This window comes from Kogia breviceps, chromosome 5 (assembly GCF_026419965.1).
Source record: "Kogia breviceps isolate mKogBre1 chromosome 5, mKogBre1 haplotype 1, whole genome shotgun sequence".
NCBI classification, from domain to species: domain Eukaryota; kingdom Metazoa; phylum Chordata; class Mammalia; order Artiodactyla; family Physeteridae; genus Kogia; species Kogia breviceps.
In genome coordinates, this window is record NC_081314.1 from 89,733,392 (window position 1) to 89,753,047 (window position 19,656).

The 19,656-nt window shown below is 37.2% G+C and overlaps 1 protein-coding gene across 45 annotated transcripts in view; it reads left to right on the forward strand.

Moving 5' to 3' along the window:
- The window catches only part of ZBTB20 (zinc finger and BTB domain containing 20), an 802,591-nt gene that overhangs the window by 521,130 nt on the left and 261,805 nt on the right, over positions 1 to 19,656 (forward strand). For 8 of the 45 annotated variants that reach the window (XM_059065106.2, XM_067034569.1, XM_067034572.1 and 5 more), the window contains one exon: positions 9,262 to 9,352. The exons of 34 other annotated variants lie outside the window; for them this stretch is intronic. The gene's annotated coding sequence lies outside the window, so the exon portion shown is untranslated. Of the gene's footprint in view, positions 1 to 6,321; positions 6,417 to 9,261; positions 9,353 to 19,656 lie in introns of all 45 variants that reach the window. 3 more of the 45 variants (XM_067034591.1, XM_067034568.1, XM_067034598.1) reach the window with 2 other exon arrangements.

Genomic DNA, 19,656 nt, shown 5'->3' on the forward strand with positions numbered 1-19,656 from the left:
TCACTCTGGCAGCAGGGTGGAGGATAGATTGGAGGAATGGGAGAATAGAGACAGAAAAATGAGTTAGGAGGCAACTAAAATTGTTCAGACAGAACACAATGAAGCTCTTAACTAGGACAATAACTATGGGAATAGGGCGGAAGAGACACGTTCGAGAGATAAGAGGCAGAATGGACACAATTTAATAACCTTTGGGCTGGGCATCAAGAGAAGGAGGAGTTTGGGATTGCTCCCAGGTTTCTGCCTTATACAACTAAGCAAGAAAAGCTATGAGGAGGAGGAATGGGTTTTGTAGGCTGAGGGAAGATGATAAATTTGCTTTTGAATGTGTTAATTTAGAGATGTTGGAGAATTATCCAGACTGATGCCTGGTAGGCTGTTGGATTTAGTCAGGAAAGCTGGAGATAGGTCAGGGATACAGATAAGTGTGGCAATCATCGGAATCGTCAGCTTCAGGATAAGAGTTAAAATTACTGAGTGGACTTTTCTCAAGGAAAATTTATTGACAGAAAGCAGAAGGGAGCAGATCCTTGGAGTAAAGCACATTTATGGCACAGAGAGAGAAAGAGGAGTCTTAGAGAAGATTATTCTGAGCAACTATTGTGTGCCAGCCATTGTGCTAGACTGTGGAGGAATCAAGATGACTAGTACCCAGATCCTGCCCTGAAAGCACCCACAGTTTGTAAAAATATAAGAGGTTTCTATCACCACCAACCATGGACAGTGCTAACAGAGGAAATGGCCAAGCATAACAGAGAAAGTAGTACAGAATATTTAATTAGCATTAAGGGAGATTATAAAGGCAGAATCCTGGAAAGTTTGCTGCATGCATGTCGCCATACAGTTCATTTCTGATTTCTCTAATACTTGTATGTGTATGTTCTGGTGTTAGCATGGGTTCAAGCTATTGGCAAAACAAGCCAGGTGTAAATTATGGTAGAATTGAAATCGATAGTGCTTTGAAGCACTGGAGTGCCCAGTTCACATCAGGGCATGCGTCTGTGTTCACTGAAACATGGCTATCAAGTGCACCCCGAGCCATTAGATGTGTTATCCAGTGAATAACAGCATAATGATATTTTAGCAGAGCAGCCTTATGATAAATTCTGCTTTAGTGAAACTCCATATACAGAGCAATTTCTCCTGGCCGTGTACATCGCATGGCAAAGAAAGGATATCCTGCTGTGTATCAGAAGGCTGTAATTTCATTTAGGGGTTCTATTGACATCGTAAACTGCAAGAGCAGAGCTCAAGTGGCTATTTAAGTCATAGGAACTTCAAGCTAAAATTACTGCCTAGTCCTAATCGCCACCTCCAAGGGACTCCTGCCTATATATATGTGTTTTATGTTTCTATCTTTGTGTCTATAAATACTCAAATCACTCTAGAGGCTGAGGTGATAAGCCATCCTAAAATATGACAGGTATCTGTCACCTTTGCAGCTGGTATAGGCTAAGGGCTAAAAGCAGTTATATTATTCATTGAAGGTCAAATGTTAAAAGGGGCCAGTATAGGTGTTCTTATTTTCCTGGTTGAAGACATTCTCTATTTCTGTTTAAGGTCAGAGTCTTCTAGCATGTTAAGGCTAGAAAAGTTGGGACCTTTAAACTTACCTGTACATCAGAGTTTACAGCTTATAAGGGTTTGCCCCATTCTTTCCTCTCTTTGCCTTGACCCATGATCGCTTGTGAAAATACTAGTACTGGATAGTCTTAGAATAGTATCCAGTAAGGTATAGATTATACAATGCCCCACAAAAGTGATTCCCTAGACATCTAAAAGGTCCATTCTGTCCTGAGATATAGTCAAGCTGAAAATTGGAAGCCATAATAATTGACTTCAATGTTTATTTCTGAAGAAAATAAATTTAAATAAAATTGCAAATTGTCAAATTGTGTTTATTAGATGATGCTTTGGAGTTGACTCCAGGAGACTAACAAGGAAAGATTCAAAGCTATGTATGCTTCTCTTTGGTTTTTAATGAAAATGTTTGTGCCCCTACATCAACTATCAACTTTGTCCAGAGAGGCTACTACAAAATTAGACACTGGAGTTTAAACTTATTCAGTCATTATGGCTGACATTTTATTTGGTTGCTCTCTTCCCTGGGCTTGGGAATCATCTATCTACATACTGTCTTAAATACAAAATCCCAGCAGGATTATCATGGTTCAGAAAACCACAATAGTAATAGAACTTATGAATCCTCATAAGGTAAATGTGTTTTCAGTAATCTTACTAACCCTTATATCACCCTGTAAAGGAATGGAGGATGGAGAGGTAGATAGCTGGACCCACAATTAGTGGCTGAGACTGAAGTTTTTACTTTCCATATTAGCCTGACTATTGTTCTACTGCTTCATCACAATATTTCTTTATTGCTTAAACAGTATAATTAAAAATTAAAGTCTATAAGAGCTGAATCTCTCTCATCTGTTACCATGATATATTCATTATATTCCTGAGCAACATAATATGCCATTGTCACATTTCTGAGAAGCAATACTGCCCTAGTAAGAGTATCCTCAAATCATTTATATCCATGGGAATGTAAAAAAAAGAGAGAGAGAGATATTATGTAGACATAGATAAGCTCCGTCATGAAGAAGTACAACTCTCCTATTGTTCTCCTGGATTTAGGCAGCATAGCAGAGTGATTAAGAGGGCAGACTCTCTGGGCTCTGCCACTTACTAGCTATATGACCCTAGGAAAGCTATTAAATTCTTGGGCCTTAGTTTCTTGATATATAAAATGTGGATGATAATGATACCTTCGTCATAAAATTACTATGTGGAGTAAGTGATCTAATAAATGTAAAATAATTAAACCAATACTTGATATACAATAAGCACTTAAAAAACATTAGCTGCTATTATAATCACCATTATCATCCTCCTCTTCATCGCTTATTCCTATACTATAGAGTCTTGGTTAATACCTGTTAGGAAAATTCCTACACATGTGTGTGCATGCACCCACATACACATACACAAACACACACATCCCATCCACCTAACAGTGCTTGCTTACCTCAGCTGTGGGCTTAAGTTTCACCTATATGTTAATTTCAATGTCTTCCTAAGCAGAGAACATATAAGAACTCCATGCTTTGGATGAGGTGGGTTTGATACTAAATTCAGCCTTAACACTGGTTTCAAGTACTCGATGAAGAATTACGCAGTGGCTGGTCCTCACTCCTATTACTCACTCTAGTTGTTCTCATCTCATCACTTAAGACCTTCCTAAATCATAAATTCTGTTAAGCATGATCTAGTCCAAATCTACTGATGGGTTCACCATTATAGTTTCAGCTCAATAAATAAATGTGCAGTAAATGAATGAATGAATGAATGAATGTTCTATTTTCACCATCTTCACTTAGGTCCTAGTGCTGGCTACCTGTTGTTCTAAATGTTAACCTCATTGTTTATCTAGGCCACTGCATTCACTAACCCTAGTTATTATTCTGTCTTCCAATCCAGATTCTGCTAGTTATTTTTCTCCTCTTGCCTCATTTGAAACTCTCAGTACTGATATCCAGTCACTATAGTAGGCCTACCCTCCTATCTGCCTCATCTTTTCCTTTGTGGAACCATTGACACTATCCTTAGAAATGTGTTCTTTATGCCTCTGCCTATACCTTCTTCCCATTTGAAATCTGAACTTTAATCTTATGAGTGATTATTATCCATTTGTATTTTAATCTGATACCCTTGGTTCTAACCTTGATTTTGATCTTCATATCATGTGTTTCACATACCCTTTTGTATATTTATTATATTTTGAGAAAAATATGCTTACATCAATAGTAAGTGAAAGCTGATATCAAGCCCTATCTGTAAGAGACAGCATTCAACCACCTTGGCAGACCACGTGTTGTACCATTTGTTATGCCTCCACAATGGTCTTTATCTTAGTCCCTTGATAAATATCAGAGATCTGATATCCTGAACTTGGTCTCAGTTGCCATATACCTGCTCCACCCCTAGGCTGATGCTAACAAACTTAATTAATGTAAAATTTAATTGAGCAATGTTGGCATTAGTGTAGAGTACATCTAATAGTAAATATCACATGTAAAAGGAAGAGAAACTAACAGCAAAATCCGACATCGTCGCAGCTGGTAAACACCATTCACCATTACATTTTGACGTATTTATTGTGCTCCTCTTATTGTCCCTTTTTTTTGGAAGGACTCATAAAAAGGAGAGAAAAAATTTTTAAAGAAGAGGTACAATTTATTTATTTATTTATTTATTTATTTATTTATTTATTTATTTATTTATTTTTTTTGTGGGCCTCTCACTGTTGTGGCCTCTCCCGTTGCGGAGCACAGGCTCCGGACGCGCAGGCCTAGCAGCCATGGCTCACGGGCTTAGTTGCTCCGTGGCATGTGGGACCTTCCCGGACCGGGGCACGAACCCGTGTCTCCTGCATCAGCAGGCGGATTCTCAACCACTGCGCCACCAGGGAAGCCCAAGAAGAGGTACAATTTAAATTTAGAAACAAGTATGATACTAAACTTAATTAGTATTTCTCACAAGTTAACAGGTTTATTTATTAACAGGTTAATAATAGTTAACAGGTTTATTATTATCAGTGTTACTATTATCAGAGACAATACCTGCTTACAAGGAGCTTCTAGTTTGTATAGTCTTATTGCAGAGATTAGTAATTAGGTCCTAAAACTAATTAGGTGGAAATCACTAGCCTGTTATTATGTACCAAAATGAGCAGTAAAGAAAGTCAGTGAGTGCTGCAAGAATTCACATCAGGGAGGTTTCTAATGGTATACGGGTGGCTTGATAGCAGAGGGAGAACTTTAGCTGAGGATGTAAAAGCTAGGCATTGAAGGATAAAGGAAAAAGGGTCTTTTGGAGAGAAGGGAAGATGGCATGCAGTGCTGTGATACCAGATAACAGAGAAGTAGGGAGAACGAAGAAAAAATTTAACCTGAAAGAAGGCACAGCAATGTGAGTGAAGTTGATGCATACAGGAAGTAATGAAATTGGAAATAAGATCCATGTTCATGAAGATTAGGACATGAACTTGGAAAGGCAGGTGGAGTCCAAAATTTATTTTATGTGAGTGATGAGAACAATAGCTGGCATACAGTTAGAACACAGTAAGGGTTTGCCGAATAATTGACACGTTTTAGAGAGGCAAGCAAAAATAATGAAAGTGGTGTTTTAAGAGTTAACCTGGCTATAGTGTGCAGGGTGGCTTGAGGGGGTTGAGACTAGTCCGAGATGCCAGCTGAGAGGTAATTGCAATAATTCAGATGCAGACCAGCCAAAACTCAAATACAGTCATGATTGTGGAGATTAAAAAAGGGACATTTCTAGAAACATTAACGGCACTTTCTGTATCTCTTTCCTGCCCACCGTAAGCCTAGCCCCACCATAACTTTAAATGAAAAGTATCTCCTAAATGTGGGATCCTCTTTGCCTTTTGATTTGATTTTAGTGAAGTCCGTCACTACTTATAAGGCAGGGTCATATGGAGAATGGACCTTCAGGCTTACTCAAGCCTCTAATCATTGAAGCTTTATTATATTATATTCCTGAACAATGTAACATGCTCTCGAAGTTTGACTGCTTGGGGAATAAACTCAGGGGACACACAGACTCCTTTGGGTTCACACTCATGCGTTCCTGATAGGCAAGACTCTGTGGGAAATCTAGCAAATCAAAGAGTGCTGATCCTCTCAGGAGAGATTCTGGAGGAGTGTTCTCACCTATATAGTTCTTAACTCTCACTATCTAACTCCTGAAATAGCGACAGAGCCCTTCTACATTTTCTCTCTTCCTTCCCTTAAACCAGATCAACACCAAAAGGAAACCTCAGTAGAGACTATATGCTAGCAGAGATTTCAAGAACATCCCAAGGTCTGTCTTACTCCTGGATGGTCTCAGAGACCCCAAGGTTATTCTTGTACTTGGTTGTGAGAAACAGTGCTCATTAACTTGTCTTTTGCTGTATGCCATCATTATCAGTCATGCACTCAGTTGGCCTTTTCTTTGGACAGTTCTGACATTTCTTGAAGGGTAACAATCGGACCAGCATATCACATCTATATTCAACTTGTTATTGGCCAAGAGTCATGTGTGCACATTGCTGTGATTCCTTCCTAAGGCAAGTGCCCCATTTTATCTTATGGCTATTCGAGTGACTGCCTTTTCTTGCCTACTCAGAGCTCCTTCTAGACAGGACCATGCCTTACTTTTCTCTTTATCTTCTGGTTTCAGCATAATATATGCCCCACAGTAGATCACCAGTACACATTTATGGACTCTCTTGATTTCATACATTTTGAATAGGGACAGCCCTCCATGAGGTTTCCATCTTGAGTTCTGATGTGGAAAATACCTCCTAAGTGAAGAACTCTTTTGGCTCCCCAACCAGTCAACCCCAGGTACTTACTAAGCCTAATTTTCCCCAGCAGTTTGCATAGGGAATGTAAAATTGATGGCTCTGCTTGTCAAACCTGTCTGTCTGCAGAGTGTAGAGTGGCGCACCATTTAGAGGAAGGGTGTTTGGGAAATTAAACATGGACTGTCTGAATAGGAGACCTATCGGCCTGCAACGGAATGACAGGCTTCTGCCCACAAACCAGGGTTAAGACCTGCATATTGTGGCTTCTTTTCACCCATTTGTGAGTAATGGGTCTCACCCCATTAGTGGGTACATATGTTACACCACTGGAAGCTGTTATGCATCCTCCATAGGTCTGGATGAAGGAGCTGTAGCTACACATAAATATGTACTTGCCAACAGATCTCTGCATTTATCTGCCTTTCAGTGGGAGCAGACAGGGCACAGCTCTTTGATGGGCAAGAACTGCAGGTCAAGGCCGTGCTCTTGCTGCCGCCACCGCCACTGTGATTGCTGTGGCTTTATCATTTGAATCCTGAAGGAGGCTAGGGGCAGCTTGTTAGTTGTTGTTCCAACCTAACCTGGGAGGCTAGCTCTGGTCACTGACATAATTATAGAGACCTTGCAAATGTTGACTGCCAATGTTGTTGTGGCCAGTGACGATGGACTCTTAAAACCATGGTTACCCACCATCTATAATCTTTCAATCGTGCCTCAAGAATACACACATCTCTGCTATCTCTGGGCACCGTCTCTAACGCCTTTCAGATGCTGTCTGATCCTCCTGGATTCTGCCTGTTAAGTGTATTTCCTGCTACAGGCTGCCTCTCAGTCTCTGTCCCACTCAAGAGACACACTCCTTCCCAGTAGGAAAAAAATTATTGTGCTTCAGGCTTCTAATGGGAATAGTCTACTAAACTAGGTGCTTACTTTAGCAGCTATCACACCCCTACAACTATATACATCACTGACCGTGGTCTTTACCATCTCAGTATGAATATTCCTTGTGAGGAAAAAGATATTTCTCCCCCAAAGTGAAAACATACTAGTGATAGCAAAGTGAATTTATGATTACTTTGTATATAACTGAAGAAAACAAGCAGAGCAAACTTGTGTTTTTAATCTAGGCCTGTTTATCAGTTTAATTTGATAGTGGAAATTAATTGTGCAATTCTTAATATAACTACAGTACAGCCACAATTAACAGACTTCTTTTTTTGTCATTGTTCTTCCTCTCATGCTTATAAGAGGTCATGGACCATTCTCTTCCCCCAAAATTCAATTTTCCTCAAGATTGTGGCATTATTGCAAAAGAAGTAATAGGAGTATTTTTGGTTTTTGGTTGGTTTGTGTAGTATCCATTTAATAAAAGTCTGACTGAAAGATACAACAAGTGAGCTCATCTGAGACAGTGCTTCCTGATTTTGCCTTTCTAAAAGGTAGGTGGGAAAGCAGGAGAGTTTTGTCTCAGACAGAATTTGGAAAGAAAGAGACTGTCTTGTCAAAGAGAGGTGAGATGATGTGAAAAGGGCTTATTTCTATATGTCAAAAAGGTATAAGACAGATATTTCATTGAATAGGGGATGGACTGGGTTCAAAGGTAGAACTTTCTTTTCCGAGTTATTTTTATTTGGTATGCTTTCCTCTTATTATTCTTCTTAATAACTTTACTATGCAACGAAGGCAAACTGATCTTTCTGAAGATCACCTTCAGTAGGGTAGAAATTAGTAATTTGATCAACTAGATCAACAGACAGTGAAATGAAAATGGAAAAAAGGAATCCTGTATTCAATTAAAGTATGTTGCCTGAGCAAAGACTTTTTAAAAAAAAATAAATTAGGGATTGGTAATTGGGAGTTATAGGTTGCTGCTTCTGTGAAAGTGAGCTAGGTAAGAACCCAATTTGACCTTTTGCTATCACTAAAAGCCCTAAAACTCAGTATGTGTATCAAAGTCATGTTAAATCAACATGTAAGTTCATGGTTTGCTATGAGAGTCTGCACCTGCTTAAAAGGCACAACAGAAATGCTGAAATGGGGCAATTTGTTAGGAACAAAGAATTTTCTAGATGCTGTGGCAAAGGTTTCTCTAGGACAGTGTTTCCCAAACATCCCTGATGCTAAGAATCATCAGGGTTACATGTGAAATATGCACTTGTCTGGGTCCTCCCTCCTGCCACCAGACCTAGAGAATCAGAAACTTCCATGGAGTGACCTTGGCATTTGTATCTGAAACAAGGAAAGTAGTTGATTGTTAAGATCAGGGAAGTCTGGGAATACTGCTCTAAGAGGTTGTTTTAGAACATATAAAGAGGGCGACTGATGATTTTATATATACACTTCTCCTATGTTCTTCCCAAGATTTCAGAGGCATTTCAAGAGAGTAAAAGAAGAGCCTTTCTTTATACCAATGATTTTTAAGCATCTCTTGTCTCTCCTTGTCCCTCCATATCAATGACCGTAAGACTTTGTATTCCCCTCTTCCCCACCCCTCATCCCTACCTAATAAATGGTCATATCATGAAATAAAAGTCCTTAGATTAGGAATTTGGAGCTTGAGTTCTAGTTCTGGCTGAAGCTAAGAGCTATGTGACCTTATATCTTCCATCACTTTAGTTTTCACATTAGAATAATGATGAGGTGCACAAAATGTTGTTTGTGAACTATGCAAGCTCTACATTGTTATGAATATGAAATAACTTCTGTAACTTTGTTTGGGGACCATATATGATGACTTCTGCGCTTGATGGGAATGTGTGTTCAGGTTTAGACATGTACAATAAGTATTATTTACAGACTTGCTACCTATTTCTGAAACCAAATTGAGTTACAATTTAATCTAAGATAATAAACTTTTTGGAAAATTTATTTTCTTCTTTTGACAGCTAGATGTGTCTTCCATGGGAACTGTTGACAAGGGTTTGTCACATTGACAACCACATCATGGATACTGACTTGTTGAAAGAGTAAGAGAAGGTATGAGTGAATGAATGAATAACCTGGTGCCTGTTCTCCATGCTAACACTTTCAAGTCCATGGAGGCAAGGATGGTAATACTCTTCAGCTAAATATTGGAGGACTGGTAGTCCAAAAAAATTTTTTAAATACATATACATGTCCATGACTTGGCTTTGCTACAAAACTAAATGGAAAGTCCTTAGCTGAGTACAACAATAAAAGTAGAAAATTAAAAGAAAGTGCCGCTCGAGTTTTGAAGGTGAAGATAGAGAAGTGTAGCAATAGAGGTTTACATTTCCTGAGCTCCCTTGTAGGCTCAGCATGTCCTCAGTGTAAATACACATGTGACAGTGGCCTATGCACTCATTCACACTTCAGAGAAGCCCTCGGTTTCCTTTTCTCGCTCCATTTTAGCAGTGGGCAGCCTGCAACCTTTTGATCAAGCTGACTTTGTACGTAACATGACTGAACTCCTCTATGCCAAACATCCTTGAGGAAGTTGACATTTGTGTACTTTGAAAGAAAAAAAAGAAAAGCGAATCCCAACTGCTTCCTCCTGCCCTTTTGATTAAGAGAACGGTAAGTCAGCAGGAGAGGTGCTGCTTTTAACATGCAGGGTGTGCAGGACTGATTGGTATTTTTCTTTGAAAAAAAGTAGAAAAGATTGATGTTAAACAACACTAATCAGAGTTGATTACAGGGACTGAATGAATTCATTGACGGGAAAGAGCCATGGTTCCAGAGACAACAAAAGAGATTAGATAATAGTCAGGGGAATAGTATTTGGAATAGTTCTGCTCATCTCTGACAACCAGGAATCAGAGCCCCTAGCTCTCTAACCACTCCTGGGAATAGACTTATCTGTACACTAAGTACAGTTCTCAGCTGGGAATGCTCTTCTTCCTGAGCTTTGTATGGCTGACTCTTTCCCTTCATTCATGTCCTCAGCCTTCCCTGATCACCTTATCTAAAGTGGTGCTTCTATCACAACCTGGGTGAGCCCAACCCACTTCTGGGTAGCATATTCCCAAGTGCTACCCAGAGCTCTGTCTGGAACCACCTGCATTTCCCTGCATGGACTATATTTTGCCTTGCTCTGTAATATTTTTTCTGTCACCTCTACCTGGTGACCCTTTCCATCTCTCCTCATTAAAAGTCAGGGTCCCACACCTCTGTTCTCCCATGGTAATTTATGCTTAACTCATTTATAGCAGGGGTCACCCCATGTTATAATTATTTGGATAGTTACTTTACCTTCTTCCTAATAGACTGAAATATTTCAGGGCAGGGACTGTAGCCTTTATCTTTGCATCTTTAATGTTAGCAAAATACCCAGAATGTACTGGGTGTTTAACTAATGAAGAATGAATCAACCAATCAATCAATACTCCCTACCTACCTACCTCCTTGTTTTAAAATAATTGCCTGAAATAAATAACACAACCCATAAGAAGACACTTCTACCCAGAATGTATAACCCATTGGTTATCTGTTTACCAAAAAAGTAATTGAACAAAGGAAATGAGAAATCAAATTTAGGAGTTTAACACATGCTCTTTTCTGTGACCTCTAGTTTGTTCCAGATAGCACTTTGACTACATATATGAGGAAACCTTTGGAGAAACAGTTTGTTGGACTTATGCTATAATTTCTGAGTAATGAATGAATGTGTTGATTACTTCACAAAAAGTAGGCTGCTGCTATTATTAAATTTAATATTAATTATAATGCACTGTTTATACAGGCTTCTCCTTTAGGAACCCCCAAGTATTCAACATACATCATCAACCTAATGCTATATTCTGCCTCATGTTAATAATCTTATGGCTACTGAAGCCATCACCTGAGCACTTTAGAATCTTGATAAATATTATCAAATGCATATGTTACACTCATTATTTTCAGTAATCTCATACATTTAAATTCCTAGAGAAATGTGTTTTCTTCTTCTTATATATCATCAAGTGGATTACCAGATCTTCTCCACTCAACAAGTGGAAAGTAGAACATATGGGGAATCACCCCAGGCTTTTAGATAGGATTTATCCCAACTAGTTCATAGCTGAAACATTTAATGACATTTTACATTTTACTAAAAATTCCATTGAGCTTACAAAAGAGCATCATACATCATAACATCATAAGAATGCTACAGAGCTAGGGAGGGAAGAACCTAGAGCATGTTATGGTTTATGGTGATGGAGTCCCAGTGATGCTAAATACTGGCCACATTTGCCCAAATGTTGGCTACACCAGTGGCTAAAGGTCGAGGAGCAAGAGAACCATTTTATCATGGCCAGAACACTTTCATTTTCACTTTTATATGATATTATTCTTGAATTAGTCAATCTCAAATTTTTCATTGCATTTTCAATGCAGTTTTCAATTTTGCATTCTCCAGTATATCTTGGAGATCTTTTCATAGCAGTACATAGAGAGCTACATTAATCTTTTATTCAGTTGCACAGTATTCCATTATGTAAATGTATCATAGTTTATTCTACCAGTTCCTATTTATAAACAATTTTTGTCATTTCAAACAATGCTCCAGTGAACAACCTTGTACATAAATCATTTCATAGACATGCAGATTTTCTGCAGGATAAATTCTTAGAAGTAAAATTGTTGGTCAAAGGATTACATGCATCTTAAATTTTGAGAAACTTTGCCAAATGGATCTCAAAAGTGTTTGTATAACTGACTACTCCCATTAGCAATATATGAAAGTGCCTTTTTACACCCAGCCTCAACAAAGTAGTGTTTCTTCAAACTTTGGATTTTTGCCAGTTGTATAGGTAAAAGATATCTCACTGTATTTTCAATTTGCCTTTTCCTTATTATGAATGATGCCAAGCATCTTTTGATATGTTTAATGATTTTGCTGTTTGTTTTTTTATTAGGTGTCTGTTCATCTTTTGCCATGTCTTTTGATTGGGTTCTTGGTCTTTTCTTATTGATGTCTTGCTATTTATACATTAAGGAGATAGTTCTTTTTTCTATATGTGTTGCAAATATTTTTCCCAGTTTGTCTTTTAATTACTTTGCTTATGATGTATATATTTTTTTGCCATACAGAAGTTTGCTTTTAATATAATCAGATTTGCCAATCTTTTCTATTATGGCTTCTAGATAATAAATCAGGTCGACAGTCCTTCCCCATGCCAAGATTATGAAAGGATTTGCCAATGTTTTCTTTTAGTACTTTGATAGCTTAGATTTTTATATTGAAAAATACATCTATTGAATGAGATTTTTTAATCCAAAAGATATTTTCAGGATAAAAGAGGATCTAGGAAAGAAAAGCCATAATGTTCCCAGAGCTTCATAAGCTGTGGCTAACCTGCTATCATTTGCATAGCATACTAAATCTCATTCCTTTCTGCCAGCAGGTTGCAATACAATTATGATGAAGGAGCCAATCTGGATTTTAAAAGGAAAATTAAGAATAACAATGTTTAGCCTTTTGAGGTCTTCACCTTTCCTCTTTCTATATTGCTGTTTGTTTATTTTTGCTTTTTGTTTGTTTCCATGAGAAGGCCCCATGCTAGCAGAGAGGCTATAAGCTAATGGCATTATTTATTGGTTCAAATTCTAGTATCTTATACAATTCAGCACTAAAATCTTATTAATTATGAAATACAAACTGGTATAAAATAGAGCATAGAACCTAGCCCTTGGAGTCAGAAGACTTGAGTTCATCTGGTATACCCCAGAGCATCTCTCCTTGCCATAATTTCCATCTGTAGTCAATGGAAAGAATGAGATCATTATCTCAAAAACAGTAAAAAAGCAAATAGATACATTTTTAAATGTTTGAGTACTATAGAAAATTAGTTCATGAAGTTATTAGCTGATGATATTTTCATATGATATGGCATATGAACTTTTAGAGAGAGGCTTTATGTAGAAAGTTTTATTTTCCCACATTCCAGTTAATATTTGCTCACACTCTTCTATATTTTTCCTTCAGGTTCAAAAGTGTTCTTTCAACAAGTATCTGTTTTAGGTGCTGGGGTTACACAGTGAACAAAACAGACACATTAAAAAAATTCTTGTCTTCAAAGAGCTGATATTTAGAGGAGAAAGGCAGAAAATAAACAAATGCATGCATAAAATATAAAGCATATCAGAAGTCTGTGTGTACAACAGAGAGCAAGAAAGAGGGAGGGGGATAGGAAGTGCTGGGAAAGGGGTGTTTCTTTGATGACTAGAATCAGGGAATCCTACACATTCAGCAATGACCTTTAAAGGATATGTAAGGATATCTCAGAGTTCCAAAGATACTAAAATGACTTTCTGTATCATAGGAAGAACCAGAACTAAACTTACATAAGTAACCAATTATTTATGAACATATTGGTTCTATTCAAATTCAAATAACAGCTTATACCAAACTTTTCAACAGACATCTCACATGTGCTTAGGTTACTCACCTCTCTCATCTAAGCCAGTCTCACCATCAGCCTTTAGGCAACTCTATAGGATTTATTATTGAGAATGAAGGACCGATGTCAATGTGATTAGGAGCTGGTAAGATTCTTGTTTTGTGATATGATTAATCTTAATAGATGAAACACAATAATCTTAGCTGGAGTAAGACATTAGATATGAAGACATTTTCTTTACCACTAATATAGCATCTCCCCTATGGAACCCAAAGCCTCAGAGTCTGTGATGTATAACAGTATGCTCTACTGAAATTATAATGATTCTAGGTTGTTAACTGAACTTTCTTCAGACTTAGATTATTGCCAGACTGATGTTCTTTGGTTGGCACTCAAGTTCCTCTGTGATCTAGCCCTAATTTGCCTAAACATTACCAATTTTATTTCTTGCTACTCCCTTTCACAAACCAAATGATTTGCTTTTCCCACTGCATGATAACCTTTTTGTTCATATGTTTATTCTGCTCAAAATGATTTCTCTTCCCTTTCTATACTTTGAAATCCCATCTATCCTTTAATACCTAGTTTAAAGGATTCTCCATCTGAAATCTCCTTCCTTAGCCATTTCTTGAGGTCATTACTCATAAATTGTATCTAGCTAACTATCTGTTATTTATTTACCTATCTATCTATTGATTATCTATTTATCAATCATCTATCTATCTACCCATCCCCTAAGGTACTTGATGTTTATTATATACTGAATAAATGGATGAATGATAAAATGAGGGGATAGCAGACAGATATGGGAATATGAACAAGCAGTAAAATAAAAGTGGTCTTGAGTAGATCCTATAGTCTTCTTATGACAAAATATTAAATAAAATATAAATGAGCCTTGTTTGAATTGGTCTATAACAAGGGAGGCTGTCTGGTGGCTTCCCAGGCTGCTGTCATGTGTGAGATAATCTGGAACAAGATCTCCTTTTAGAATTTAAGAATACTTCTAGCTGATGTGTCCAAGCTACCCTATAACGGTGTAGACTCTGCCGACCTCTCTCACTCGATACCCATTGGTATGCTGAGATTGGATCTTGTTTCCTACCTGAGCTCTAAAGATAAGAAAGTGAATACATTTAATAAGGCTTTTGTGCCTCTGATTAGTTGAATCTGATGCTTTCAAACAACACTGCTTTTCCCAAGGTTTGGGCAGCACATAGTTTATTTTTTAAATTCCATTCTTTCTGAATGTTTTCCACAAGTAAAGGCTGTGCTGAGAGAAAAAATTAAGGCATTGATTTAAGAATAAGTCCTGGTACCTCAAGAAAAGGCAAGCACCAAGATGTAGCTGTTGTTATAAGTGAATTGTGGGAGCATATAGCTTGGCCTCAGTTAGTAACATGACACACTCATATCTGATGAGACTACAGGGAGAAAATAGCACTTCAAGCCCAGAGTCAGGTTTAGTTATGATTTGAAGATGAAGTCAGTACTATTTAAAGTTTCATTTTATTTATAGGACTCACTAGTAAGTTTAGGGTTTCCAAAAAAGTAGAAGACATGGTTTCTGACCCAGAAGCCTTTCAAAATAATAAACATGATGAAGCTAATGCAAATAGTATTAATATATGTGAGTGAAACTTATAACCAAACATACAGAGTAAATAGGGCACTAATGAATTTACCTAATTGGGAATCTCAAATTAAAGGAAATTTCTAACTGTTGTACATCATGTATGGGATAGGGCCATCAGGTGAAGTATTGTTGCATACAAATATCATTGGACTTCATAACCAGACAAAGGAAAAGAAGGAAATCATCTCTGTAAACTGCTAGAGTAGATCAAGAAATTACCAGACCAAGGAGGCTGAGGAAAGGGAGATAAGAGTATCTAGAAAGTGCTGCCAACACAGACTGCTCCCAGTATAACATTCATAGACCCAACCTCTACCTGAACCCCTGCCTTACATCAAGTCTTCATCTCAATCTGTTAGGAGTCTATTTTTCTATGATTTTATAATGCAGTTGCTCTGTGATTTGATAATAGAAGTTAAGCCTATACATTTTCATAATCACCTTCTCTAGAACACATCCATTATGCGAAAGAGGAAACCTTGTACAGCAATAAGGATGATGTTTTATTTTAGATGTACTAAGTGTTTTCACTTATATTATCTCATTTGGTCCTCACAATAAACCTCTGATGTAGGTGCTATCAATTTTAGAGGTGAGGAAAATAGAGTTCTAGAAAAATTTTATAACATTTTATTTGAAGTTCTCTCTCTGTCTCTGTCTCTCTCAAACACTCACACACACACACACACACACACACACACACACACACGAGCATTAGAAAGATACTAGAGAGATAAGAAAGCTCTGGGCATACAGAGTAAGGAGTCACATAAATCTAATCTGGAAAATGATCTTAAGGAAGGTTTGAAATCAATCTGATGTAGATTTGAGTCTTCATCTGCTTACTAGATCGGTGACACTAGGCAGTTTTCCAACATTCCTGAGTCTGAGTTTTTTCATCTATAAAATAGGAATAATAATAATAACAACAACGACAGAAGTATTTTGAGAATTGAATGAAAATAGTGTAAGTAAACTGCCCAACCCATAGAAATCAATCAATGGAAGTTAGCCATAATAAAAATAAGGATTATCATTATCATCTTATTTTCAATAACAGCAGCAACAAAGGTGGAAGATGCGTAAATTTGTTGAAAGGAGGATAAGGTACTTAAAGGATGTACAGTAACAGTAACACTCAGGTATCTGCGTGGAAGAGAGGGTTAATACCCTTCTTCAGAAAATGATCCTGACCAAATAAAGTATTTGAAGGTGTTGAAATCATTAGGTCCATAGCCTAAAAAATAACACCAAGAATATCACCTCTCTGTGTTCATCCTTCACTTTTGAAGATGTTCTAAGGCTGGGTAACTTGCAGAGAAGCATCTCTGTATTTTCAGAAGAACAGAGCATTTCTGAGTCCTCTCTAAATGATTTCAGTGCAAATAATTGTGTGGTGTCATGAGGTCCCCCCTGCTCCAACTCCACGGAGATCATGAGGTGGCACAGGAATCATGCTTTTCAGGGAGCAATTCCAGATGAAGGAAGACCTATGAAATATGAGAAGTGTCACATATAGCTCATGCTGCTCCGAGAATGTCCTAGAAATAAAACACTGTGGTGTTGGAGGGTGTTCAGGAAGCTATATAACAAAACAGCTGTAGAGCTGTTTTGGGTCCCTCTGCATAAAAGAACGAAAAGGATCCTTCTTACTCCTAAAGTAGAGCAGAGAAGAGACTGCAAGCTGGACACAACCCACCAAAAATTCAACAGTGGTTATTGTTGGGTCAGAGAATTATGGGTTTTCTTTTTTTTTTTTTCCTTTGCTTTATTTATGCTTTTTTAGCGCTCTCAAATTTCTTATAACTAACATGAACTACTTTTACAAAATTTATTTGGGAGATTTTTTTCTGTTAAAATATCATATATTGTAAACAAGAGAAAAACAAGGAAAAAATTCCTCATAACTTTGCCACTTAGATAGCCTTATTGGCATTAATTTTTTAATTGAAGTATAATTGATGTACAATATTATATAAGTTGTAGGTGTACAATATAGTGATTCACAATTTTTAAAGGTTATACTCCACCTACAGCTATAAAATATTGGCTATATTTCCTGTGTACAATATATCCTTGTAGTTTATTATATACCTAATAATTTGTATTATATACCTAATAATTTGTATCTCTTAATTCCCTACCCCTATATTGCCCCCTCCCCCCCTTCCTTCTCCCCATTGGTAACCACTAGTTTGTTCTCTGTATCTGATTCTGCTTCTTTTTTGTTTTATTCACTAGTTGCATTTTTTAGATTCCACATATGTGATATCATACAGTATTTGTTTTTCTCTGTCTGTCTTATTTCACTTAGCATAATACCCTCCAAATCCATCCATGTTGCTGGAAATGGCAAAATTTCCTTCTTTTTATTGCTGAGTAGTATTCCATACGTATATATATATATATATATATATATATATGTATATATATATATATATATATATGTATGCTACATCTTCTTTATCCATTAATATGTTGATAGACACTTAGGTTGCTTCCATATCTTGGCAATTGTAAATAATGCTGCTATGAACATTGAAGTGCATTTATTTTTTCAAATTAGTGTTTTTGTTTTTGTCAGATATATACCCATGAGTTGAATTGCTGGGTCATATGGTAGTTCTATTTTTAGTTTTTTGAGAAACTTCCGTACTGTTTCCCACAGCGGCTGCACCAATTTACATTCCCATCAACAATGTACAAGGGTTCTCTTTTCTCCACATCCTTGCCAGCCTTTGTTATTTCTGTTCTTTTTGATGATAGCCATTCTGACCGGTGTGAGGTGATATGTCATTATGGTTTTGATTTGCATTTCCCTGATGATTAGTGATGTTGAGCTGCTTTTCATGTGCCTATTGGCCATCTGCAGGTCCTCTGTGGAAAAATGTCTATTCAGTTTTTCTGCCCATTTTTTAATTGGACTTTTTTTTTATATTGAGTTGTATGAGCTGTTTATATATGTTGGATATTAACCCCTTATCAGTCATATCATTTGCAAATATTTTCTCCCATTCGGTAGGTTGTCTTTTCGTTTTGTCAATGGTTTTCTTTGCTGTGCAAAAGCTTTTAAGTTTCATTAGGTCCCATTTGTTTATTGTTGCTTTTAGTTTCTTTACTTTAGGAGACAGATCCCCCAAAAAATGCTGCTACAATTTATGTCAAAGAGTGTTCTGCCTATGTTTTCCTCTAAGAGTTTTATAGTATCTGGTCTTACATTTAGGTCTTAAATCCATTTTGAGTTTATTTTTGTATATGGTGTTAGAGAATGTTCTAATTTCATTCTTTTACATGAGGTTGTCCAGTTTTCCCAGCACCTTGGCATTAATTTTTAAACATATAATTGAAAAATATTTAATTAGAAGTAAAATTCTCCTCATCCCTTCAACCAAAAGTGTCTTGTACTTCCTCACCCACAAAAAAATGTGTTTATGTATATGCCAGTATATATCTATATGTGTCCTCATTTTATTCATATAAGAGGGACCATATCATATATGTCTTAGATCTTGTCATATAGCATATAAATCTACTTTATTCTCTTTTTTTTTTTTTTTTTGATACTTGGGCCTCTCACTGTTGTGGCCTCTCCCGTTGCGGAGCACAGGCTCCGGACGCGCAGGCTCAGCGGCCATGGCTCACGGACCCAGCCGCTCGGCGGCATGTGGGATCCTCCCGGACCGGGGCACGAACCCGTGTCCCCTGCATCGGCAGGCGGATTCTCAACCACTGCGCCACCAGGGAAGCCCTACTTTATTCTCTTTAACAACTTCACAGTACTCCTTGTAGGGGTATACCACAGGTGTCTAATCAGTTGCTGAATATTTGGTGAACACTATTACTTTTATAATCAGAAAAATTTAATACCCATTTTTATGTATTTGCTAGACCTCAGCCTAGAGTAAACCAAAACCTCTGCTTATTATACAGACACAGGAGAAAAAAATGACTGTATGTGTGTGTATCTATGTATGTGTGAACATGTTAGAGATGATTGTCTTGATCTATAATTTTACAGTGTAAAATATTAGAATGGCCAGAGGTAAGGTGGATAATGTCTCTTTGTGATTCTGGCTGAATTGTGGCCTCAAATGGAAGTTGGCATACTTCTTGAGAGTTTTAACGCAGTCACTGATTACAGTATCTGAGATTTTACTGCATCCATTTGAGTTAAAACTGATTTTGTCTGCAAAATAAAAGCCTTCAAAAACAGAGAAAATAATTATTTTTCCCATGGCAGGAACTCTAAATTCTTTCATTTTATGTCCTAACGTAAGAAAGAAAAGCACTAAGAAATCACT